General features: G+C 38.1%; 1 pseudogene; it reads left to right on the top strand.

Moving 5' to 3' along the window:
* The first annotated feature begins 8,463 nt into the window (after positions 1-8,463).
* LOC115988391 lies at positions 8,464-11,057 on the top strand (annotated as a pseudogene).
* The last annotated feature ends 620 nt before the right edge of the window (positions 11,058-11,677 follow it).

Here is an 11,677-nt window from a genome sequence, read left to right as displayed (position 1 = left end):
AGCTATCAAGTTTTGCAGACAAAACATCAATCTGATCCTGCATAGCTCTCATCCTCTCAGAGTGCTCAGTCTGGACTTCTCTGATCCCATCAAGTCTTTCCAGAATGATTTGGAAAGCATCTGGAGGTGTATCTGAAGAAGTTGATGCTCTGGGTCTTTTGCCACTCCTCCTGGGTGTTGAGGTTGATGCATGCCCTGCTGCCTGTGCTTCAGTCTCCATTGGGACACCTTCTCCTTCATCACCTTCATCTTCTTCTCCTGGAAGCCTAACACTTATCCTTTTGCAGGTAAGCTTGTTAATTGCAGAAGGTGTGGACATGGGACTGATGTCTTGTGGGATAGGAACACCCTTCCTTCTGAAAATCCTCATTAGCAAACTGGGAAAGATCAATTTTGGCCTAGAGGTTGTTCTTGTCTCATCCACAATGGTGTCATATATGTGGGAACTTATGTCTATGAAATTCTTTTCTTTGAGATCCATCAGAAAGATTGCTCTAGCACAATTGATTGTAGTCAACTTCTTAATGAGATAGAGGTTAAACATCATGATGATTGTTAGACACCTCATGTCCACTGGAAAGGCAGTGGTATTCAAACATTTTCCCTCTCTCTGCCCACCTATCCTTTGTTGGACTGTTTCAATAGAGACACTCCTATCCTTGTAGTTGATAAATTCCTTATCTTCTAACCCTTCAAGCCCTAATGCATTATCTATGACATGAGCATCCAAAATGAATTCTTTACCTCTAACCTAGCAATTTAACTCATTCTCCTTTATCACAGCATTTGAGTAAAATTCCCTAATCAGGGGTTCACACACAACAGGGAAATCACTCAGAAGTTTCTCCCACCCTCTTCCTTCAAAACAGCTGGGGATAAAGGTTTGTCTCAAATCCTCCAAATCTACAAATCTTTCTTGAATAATTCCTACTTTCATGAAGTTATCCCTGTATCTCTCAAAATGATGAACTGACCTAAATAGTTTAGGATCCATTTTCAATCTTTTGTCAGCCTTCTTTGCAGGAGTTTTCTTCTTAGGAGGTGAGGGAGCCATCTGTGAACAATCAGAAGAGGCCACAACAGTATAGAGCAATATATGTGTAGAACTAGTCAGTACCATGTAATTAACAAAAAGATTTCACCCACACAAATGAACTTGGAACATTTAAACACAAGCTACTTAAATCAATCACATGGATAAACAAGCCTAAGATAGGAAACACATATATAAGCATCAGATATAGAAACTATCCTAAAGGCCGATGTATGACAATGAGACAGATAAGGGAAAATGATATGGCTCATAAACAGCATTGTGAAGCTCACATATGCTCCCAAAAGATTTACACACTTAAGCATGCATATTTAGCACAGGAAAAACTCACAGCCTCAAAAGGAACAATTTGAGACAACTCAACAGCTCAAAGTTCAGATAAAATAAAAGAATCACTTAGCTAAGCATAGGATGAAGAGCAATAAGGAAACAACTAAGATCAAATCAAATTCTAGCAGCAGCATTCACAATCTAAGCATGAACAGGGAGCAAAATCCGAAACACAAACTCATTTCTAAATCACAAACATATGTGAAAAATCAAAGGGAAAAGCACAAAATCAAGAAGAAAAGAGTGCAAAACTGAAAACCCATACCTGTGACTTGAAGATTTTGAGCTAAAAGTATGCAACAATGGAGATTGGAAATGGGAGCACGGAGTGTTTGGGAGGGAGATGGTTTAGAGAGAAGATGAACAGTCACAAATATTCGAGGGAAAACTGAAAAAGATTTAAAAACTGCTCTTATTTCTGCAAAACACGCGTTTTTCGCGACTTGATTAAGTCGCCACACAGTCGCCAGCTCAAACCGCCAAAACACACAAGAACAAAAATTTGAAAAATTTTTCTAAGTGTTTTTCGCGACTGGAAGGTCTACCCGCGAGTGAGTCGCGAGCTGAGTCGCGAAAATCTCTGAGTAACCTCGCGACTGGACCTTCCACTCGCGAACAAGTCGCCAAAAATTACCCGCGGAGACGCGACTGAGGCTCGCGACTTGACATACCCGCGACTGAACCACCAAAACAGGGCAAAATAGGATTTTTGAAATTTTCAGATTTTTCAAACAAAATACTTTCCAAAAACACCTAAAATACTCAAAAATCTTTTTGTGCTTGAATTAACACATATTGAGCATGTGAAAACACATTTTATCAATTACAATCACACAAATGAATATGGCATTTATTGAACATAAACTTGTGCGTTGTGTGTGGATATCAACAATGAGATAGTCTTTCGTCTAATGTGAAGTTTCAATGATCAATTCAACCAAGACATACACAATTAGCACTAGATCATGTGACCCATCTCAATTATAGAAGTATGTATATATGACCTCCCACAAAACTTGATAACATAATTTGGAGCTTTACATTTGACTCCACTTTCAATCATAACATTTGATCTTTTTGATCTTTTAAGTCAATTACCTCTCATTGTGAGAGATATATTTGATATTTCACTTTAATGAATAAACCTTTGGCTTTTTGAATAAACTTTCACTTTAATATAAGGTCGCTTACCCTTTTTCCTAGTCAAATACTAGAATGTGCGATAGGCTTTTGCAGCTCAAAATCTCTTTTCATTTGGAGATTTACATTTGGTGAGCTCTTTTTAGCAAAACAAAAATAAATAGTGGGAAGATATATAGACACAAGTCTATGCATGTCTCAAGATCAACATAACCATTCACTAATCATTCATGACAAGTTTGAAGATCTATTTACAACAATCACAACGATTTCAAGATTTCTCCCACATAGATATGAGTGCATGAAAACAAGCAATGCTCGAAAATGCACAAAGCCATTAGCACAAAGGTACAAGGCAAAACAAGTTTTGAGACAAAAACTCAACAAAGTCAATCAAGCTTTTTTTATTTTCTAAATTTTTTATGTGATTTTTGGATTTTTGGATTTTTGACACAAGATGCAAGAAGATTGATAAGATGAAATTAAAAATATGCACAAGTAGATAAACAAACAACCAACATCAAAAACAACAAGCAAAAACAAACAAACATTGTCACAAAGTATAGGAAGTATTAATGCATGGACATGTTATAATGCTTATGCATGAGTACCCTTTTTCACCCACACGTCACTTGCGTTTGGGGTGATTTCCATATAGGATTGGGTACGGGAGTTAGGGCTTTCAAACCTTCGTGAGAAACTTTCCAAGCAGTTGGTGAATGCACCAATCATCTTCATCACGTTCATCATTCCGGGATCACCATTCTGATCTCTAAATTGATCTCCAGCCCAAATTCTTCTATCATTTCTAGGTCCTCCTGACCTTTGAGGAGTTGCACTATTCTTTGCTCTCAGCTTTTGGCAATTTGGTCGAGTATGCCCTTGAAGTCCGCAATAGTGGCACACATAAGTTCCTCTAGGACCTCTTTGTGGTCGTGGACATGACTTGGCACGAGATTCAGACCTGCCCACAGACTGATTACGAGGATTTAACATCCGTTGGTTCACCAAATTCTTCTTCTCCTCCACCTCGAGCTTTTCACCAGTAAGGTTAGCTACAACTGGATCTTTGGCCTTTACAAACTTCACTTCTTTAGTGACATTTCCAGATGAACTACCTCCTCCGGTATACCCCAATCCGGATTTGTCTGAAAAGCTCTTTTGAGATGAGATAACATCATCTAGCTTCTTGGTGGTGACCCTCTCTATTTTAGCATTTGCTTGCACAACCTCACTCTCAAGAAATCTTACTTTTGTGTAAGGTTCGGACAACTCACCATTCAGTGTTTCTATCTCACATTTGGCCTCCCTATATCGGATTAGGAGACTTTTGTAGTCCTCCTCAGCCTTCTTCATTTTTCTCACAGCAGCCTTGGCCACCCTTGTGTACTCCCCCGACTTCTCCAAGAGTGAGTTATAATTCTCCTGAAGATTTGCTGTGCTTCAATCTTCTTCAGCATCCGATTCTTCAACAATTCCTAGTGATTCATCATCACTATATTCTCCAAGGTCTCGTACAAGCAGATTCAACTCATCTGAAGACTCAATATGAGCAATAGTCATAAAAGCTGAATAGTTCCCCTCTCCATCACAGCTCTCTTCAGATTCTGAGTCAGATGAATCCGAGTCACTCAAGGTCGTGGCATACACTTTACCTTTTGATTTCAAATAATTCGGACATTCCTTCTTAAAGTGTCCATGTCCGTTACATTCAAAACAAGTGACACCTTGTGTAGGTTGGGATTCTTTTCCATCTTTCCTTTTGAATTCCCTTTTATCCCTTTCAGAACTTTGGAATTTTCTTTTATCATCAAATTTGCCATTATTTTTGAATTTCAAAAACTTTTTGAAATTTTTGACAAGGTATGCAACATCTTTGTCAACCACATCTTCTCCCGATGAGTCTTGATCTTCCACCTTCTCATTAATGGTCTTTAGAGTAAGAGATTTACTCTTCCGTTGATTGGGCAGCGACATCTCATAAGTCTGCAGAGAACCAACCAGCTCCTGCACTTTGATGTCATCGAGGTCCTTGCTCTCTTCAATTGCTGTCACTTTAACTCGAAAACTTTCCGGCAATGATCGAAGGATCTTCCTTACAATCTTTGAGTCCTCTGTTTTCTCCCCCAAGTTGAACTTGCTGACAACCACTTCATTTAACTTCCCATAGAAAGAGTCAAAAGACTCATCCTCACTCATTTTGAGCTCCTCAAACCGAGTGGTCAGCATTTGTAACTTGGTGTATTTCACTTTCTTTGTGCCTTCATAGGTAGTTTCCAAAATCTCCCATACTTCTTTGGCAACGATAATATGAGAAATCCTGTGAAATTCATCTGGAAACACACCACAGAAAATAGCATTGAGTGCTTTACTATTAGCATTAGATGCAGCAAGTGCTGCCTTATCCCATGTGGATTTGGCTGCCTCTGGTTTGGTCCAACCAATCTCAACAGCATCCCAAACGGATTCATCAATAGAACACAGAAAAGCTCTCATGCGAACCTTCCAAAAAGCATAATTACTACCATCAAAATATGGAGGTGCATTTAGCGATTGAGACCTATCCATCTCAAAAGGGAGTCAAGGATCACACAATGGTAATGAAACCAATATCAGTGTACCCGCTCTGATACCAATTGAAAGTTCAAAAAACGTGTAAAAACACCTTTGAACGTTTAGACCCCCAAATTACAACTTAATCAATTCAAGCAATATGTCAAACAACTAGTGTGCGGAAACTTAACGTATGCTATAATATGAAATTGATTAAATACTATCTAAACCATAACAAATTAAAATCCACAGCAGATAAATGAAAAGGCAAAGATAGAGAGGAAGGAAGATGCAAACACAAAGACAACACGCGATGTGTTATTGAAGAGGAAACCGAAGCCCTCGGCGTAAAACCTCTCCGCCGCCCTCCAAGCGGTAAGCAATCCACTAGAAAATACAGTTGGGATACAAGGACAGCAATAGACCCTCCAAGCCTAATCTACCCAGTGCACCTAAGCCCTCCAAGCTTCTTGCTCCAACGAGGTTGCGTCGAACCTTTTTCTTTTCTAACTTCCCGGATTCCGCTACTGGACCATAGCATCAACCAATGAAGATTGGTTCCTTCGTAACTGCTTCCCAGAAATCCAAACAACTGTCTCACAGTGATGATGATGGTGAGAACCAGGTTTGGTATAATGCATCTCAAGGATTTGACAATAGAGAGGAAGAGAGTTGAGGAATTTGAAGAGACTCTAAGGTAGAGATTGTGGGTGAAACAATCTGGTTTTTCTTTAGGGTTTCTCTCTCAAAATTCTCTCTGGAAACTCTCTTTCAATCGTGGGTAAAAGGGGTATTTATACTGGAGTGGGAGAGGAATGTGAAACGTCAGGTTTAACAAAACAGGGGTGGCTCGCGGCTTGACCTCGCGGCGTGAACAAGTCGCGAGATCCAGTCGCGAGATAACCGTATGGCCAGTTGTCCTGTTTTATCCTGTAATGCTCCAGCTAGCATGACTGTTCATCTTCCAGCATGCTTGGCACGTGTGCTGCTTCTGGCGGCTTGCAGCCGCGAGTCCTAACCGCGAGTCCCTGTTTTCTTGCACACTCTTGAGCAATCTTCACTCTATCTCACTCACTATCCTTACATCAAACCCACCTAAATACAGGGTTACTAAATGCTGAATTACAAGAAAATTTGGCACGGAATAAAGCCAATTAGATGGTTGAATAAATTCAACCTTACACACTCCATCGAACTCTTCTTTCCAGTTCTACCAACTCGTTCTTTCTTGAATCCTTCTTCACTTTTACTCAGTATTTGCTCTCTTTGTTCTGAAGCCTTGAGACCTTCTTCTTTCTTGAATGTTACACCACCACTTGCTGCAGCTAACATTATGCCGGAATCTTGTTCCAATCTTTTAGCCTCCTGTTCGAGTTTATCACCTTGATCATATGAGAAGTCAGACCCCATCATCTCTCCGAAGGCCTTTATCACCTTACCTAAGTACTGCCTCCTCGCTGCATCACTGATACTCTTCAACAAATTTGGAACCTCATTCACGGTCTCCCTGAATCTGGCAGTATCTTCTGCTGGGAAAAAAGGCTTTGTTATCAAGTCAGTGAACCACTTTGTCAAGGGTTGTGTAATACTCTGCAGTGACTCAAGATGCATGATATTTTTGCGAGTCTGTGGATGCAATATATACATCCAACGGTACAACTTGGCAATTTTGGCAGGGTGAAGATCAACCATGTCTTGATCTTGGTTAGCCATTGATATCTCCAGGGGCGGAGCCACGTAGTGGCTTGGGGGGGCCGTGGCCCCTGCAAAAAAAAAAAAATTTCCCATTAGACTATGAAGAAAAAATAATTAGGCCCCCCCAACCTTAGACAGCCGGCCCCCCCTACCAATTTCTCACCCATTCTCCTAGGCCTCAATCAAAAATTAGAAACATCCTCAAATTAAAAAAAAAAAAAAAAAATCTGTTCTACGTTCAAGCACAAAAAAAAAAAAAAAAAAGCCCAAAAAAAATTGAACTAAAATCTGAAAAAAAAAAAAAATTTACAGAGAAGCCCACGGCAAGCTAAGCCCACGGTGAGCCCAGTAGCTCGCTCAGGCAAGCCCACGCATTCTCAACCGAAAAAAAAAAAAAAAAAATTACAGAGAATCAGAAAATGAAAATCCACCCATCACGTCCCTGCCAGAGAAATCAAATCGGTGGCAGAGAATGCATACCCCAATGCCCGATATTGCCTATACAGAGCAAATCAAACTCAACAGCAAATCAAACTCAACAGCAAACCAAACACTCAGAGAACACAGAAAGAAACACAGAGAACACATAGAGACAGAGGTTTTTATCTTTAAAAAAAAAAAAAAAATCTCCAATACACAAATAAAAACCAAACCCCAACAAACCCACGGTCACGTCGCCGCGATGCCGAAGCTCGCTCGTCGTCGCCGTCGTCGCTCGCCCCTCATCACAGATCGGAGATCGGCCTCTACTCCGGTGCTCCCTCCGGCCCTCCCTCAAGGTATTTCTCTCTTTTTCTCTCTCTGTTTATCTCACTGTCACTAAAATGAAAAATGAAACGAAATTTTTGTAGATCGTCGGCGCCAGACGGTAGATCGGTCATCACTCATCGAAGATCTGCCGTTGACTCGTTGCTTAACTTGCTTCCTCCGCTCCGGCTCCGGCTCCGGCCCTCCCTCAAGGTTTTTCTCTCTGACTCTCTCTCTCTCTCTCTCTATCTCACTGAATGACCGAATGGCTTAGTGGAAATGATACTGCCTGAGCCCTGAGTCCTTTTATTCTTTTAACTTTAATAGCAAACGTTAAGTCATTCATTGGTTGATCTTTACCTTTTTTTTATTTTTCTGTTTGTCTTTATCTTATGCATTGGTTGATCTTTACCTTTTTTGTTTTTTTTTTTCTCTTTGTCTTTATCTTATCCGGTTACCCCTTTTCATTGGTCAATGGTCAGTGTGTAACTTTCTTTTTTTGAGAAATGGTCAGTGTGTAACTGTGTGTTGGTTTTTAGTGTAAACCAACATTATTAAATAAGAATTAATATTTATTCAAAAGCTAATAATTAAATTATTGCTATCATTTATTGCAATTTTTTAAGAATTATTTAATTGTTTAAAAGTTAATTGTTTAATTGTTTAATAATTAAAGCTATATAATTAAATTAACCAATACATTATAAAAGATAAATTAATTAAATTATTTGAGGGGTTATTATTAATTAAAGTTGTATTAAAAATGGGTTAATTGTTTAAATTACAGTGAAAATTTTGTTTTTTCTTTGAGTATGAATAACATTCATATAACTAGGCAAAAATTTCTAATTAAAATTTTATTTTTTAAAATTCTTTTTAGGTTAATTGAGTCATATTCTTGAAGCTAAAAGAATTATGAGCAAACGAAAAACAATTGATGCATTCTTTAAGAAAAAAGATGTTAGCAATTCAGAAATTAGGACACCTGTGGCTATAGAAACAAATGTTAATATTTCGATGCCTGATGAACACCCCTCCAAATGTCCAAACCTTCAATCTGAAGAGATAGATCGTGATCCAGGAACACGTAAACAAATATGTGAATTTCCTATCAATAAACAAGATGAAATCCGACGAGCTTATCTCATAGAGGGTCCATACCAACCTGAAAATATAGTCTATCCATACAATGATGATACTCATCGTCGTCGATTTAAACCTTCATGGTTTGTTTCACATAAGACTTGGTTGGAATACTCACCTACAACGGATGCATTATATTGTCTACCTTGCTACCTTTTTAGTAAGAAACCAATAGGTCGTCCCGGATCAGATGTATTCATTTCAACAGGTTTTAATAATTGGAAAAAGGTGAAAGATGGAATGAATTGTCCTTTAATTCGTCATGAAGGGAAAGAACCAAACTCTCCACATAAAATTGCTGTGAAATGTTGCGAGGATTTACATAATTATTCACGACATATTGACAAGCTAATTGAGAAACAAACGTCAAAAGAATTAGAGAATAATCGGTTGCGGCTCAAAACCTCAATAGAGTGTGCTCGATGGCTAGCATTCCAAGCTTGTGCTTTTAGAGGTCATGATGAAAGTCTTGATTCAAAAAATAGAGGCAATTTCATTGAATTGATAAAATTCACATCAACTTTTAATGACAAAGTAGCTAGTGTTGTCTTGGAAAATGCTCCTGGAAATGCTAAATATACATCACCTACAATTCAAAAGGAGATTTTGCATATTCTTGCTAATAATGTGCGAAATGCTATTCGTGAAGAAATTGGAGATGCAAAATTCTGCATTCTTGTTGATGAAGCTCGGGATGAGTCGAAGAGAGAGCAAATGGCCATCATTTTGAGATTTGTTGATAAAGAAGGTTTTATTAAAGAGCGTTTTTTTCATGTTGTGCATGTTAGAGACACTACTGCATTGACTTTAAAGAATGAGATATGTGCTGTCCTTTCTCGTTATAACCTCCACATTGAAAATATTCGAGGTCAAGGATATGATGGGGCTAGTAACATGCGTGGTGAATGGAATGGATTACAAGCTCTTTTTCTTAAAGATTGCCCATATGCTTATTATGTACATTGTATGGCTCATAGGTTGCAATTAGCTCTAGTTACAGCATCTAGAGAAGTAAAAGATGTTCATCAATTCTTTGATCATTTGGTCAATATTATCAATATTGTTGTTGGTTCTAGTAAGCGTAATGATGAATTGCAACATGCTCAAGCAGAACAAGTTGAGAATATGATTGCTTCTAATGAAATTGAGACTGGAAGAGGTGCAAACCAGATTGGTACTTTGCAACGAGCTGGAGATACTAGGTGGGGATCTCATTTTCAATCTATTTGTAGTTTGATTAAAATGTTTGACGCTACTTGCAAAGTTATCAACACTATTTCTGAGGAAGGGGCTAATTATAAACAACGCGGTGATGCCGATGGAGCTTATCATGTATTAACATCATTTGAATTTATTTTAATCTTGCATTTGATGAAAGAGATAATGGGAATTACTAATGTTCTTTGTCAAGCTTTGCAACAACAATCTCAAGACCTTTTAAATGCCATGCATTTAGTTTCAACTACAAAATCACTTATTCAAAAGTTGAGAGATGATGGATGGGAGCCTTTACTTGCTAGTGTTATATCATTTTGTGAGCAACATAAAATTGATATTCCTGATATGAATGCTCGTTACACTAAAGGTTGAGGTAGATATCGTCGTCAAGATGACAATTTAACAATGGAACATCATTTTAGAATTAGCATATTTACAGTTACAATAGACTTTCAATTGCAAGAATTGAAAAGTAGATTTTGTGAGCTAACAACGGAACTTGTCATTCTTAGTTCAGCTTTAAATCCCAATGATGCTTTTAGATTATTCAAGATTGTTGATATATGCAATTTGGTGAAGAAATATTATCCTCAAGATTTCACTGAACATGAACAAGAACTTTTGGAGTCTCAATTGCGACATTATGAGCTTGATGTGATAAAACATCCAGATTTTCAGAATATGAGCACAATTTCCGAGCTATGTAGGGGATTAAAAATTTCAGGAAAGTCTAAAATATATTTTTTGATTGATAGACTTATTCGTCTTGTGTTGACCCTTCCAGTTTCTACAGCAACTACAGAACGAGCTTTCTCAGCTATGAAGTTGTTAAAAACAAGACTTCGCAATAGAATGGAGGATGAGTTTTTGGCAGATAATATGATAATTTATATAGAGAAGGAAATTGCAGGGAATTTCACTATTGAGATGATAATGGATGAATTTTATTCCATGAAAAATCGTCGTCAGGCATGATTTGATTCGGTTGATGACCCGACCTGACCCGAATAATGGGAGATTTACTGAGGCTTAGTCCATGGAGCGGAGGCTTGGACCGACAAAAAATTTTTGGCCCATTTTGTAACCCATTTTGAATCCTGTGCGCAGGATATAAAAGCTGTATTTTTTGGTGATTAGGGTTTTGTCTTATTGTTGTTTTTGAGAAAGAAAAACACTGTAGCCGCACATTGTAATTTTCTTTGATAATAGTGAAATCCCTGCAACTCCGTGGACGTAGGCAAATTGCCGAACCACGTAAATACTGTCTTGTGTATGTGATTGTTTTACTTTTGGCGTTTTGTTTTCTCTATTTTTTTGTTTCTCACAGGTTTGAAATTTCGGTTGAATTCCCAACATGTTCAAGTATATAATAATATATGAAAGTTGATAATTTTGTATCCAATAGACTTAAAAATTATATTTGGTATATTTCTGTTACAACCCGGCCCCCCCAAGTCTGTATTCCTGGCTACGCCCCTGGATATCTCTACAAAATGGTTTTGAGAGAGAGAGAGAGAGAGTGTGTTTCTTGTGAGTTTTTGAGAGAGCCTGAGCCCCAAAAATAAGAATTTTTATATATCGGGAATGGTTGTTTCAGTTACCTCAAGTCACTTGTGAAACAGAACATCAAGAGTGCAAGCCCCATGTTAGTAAATAGTAATAGCCCTGTAAAGTCCCATGTGATTAATAGAATTAACCATGTGCAAAATATAGTTAGTACACGTGGGTCAGTTACATATCAGATTAGGAGATTAGTTACATCTTGGACTCAGTTTTGGTCCATCCAAGCACATTTTA

This window comes from Quercus lobata, chromosome 5, assembly GCF_001633185.2.
Source record: "Quercus lobata isolate SW786 chromosome 5, ValleyOak3.0 Primary Assembly, whole genome shotgun sequence".
In the NCBI taxonomy this organism is placed as follows: Eukaryota; Viridiplantae; Streptophyta; class Magnoliopsida; order Fagales; family Fagaceae; genus Quercus; species Quercus lobata.
This window is presented reverse-complemented; position numbering and strand designations above follow the sequence as displayed.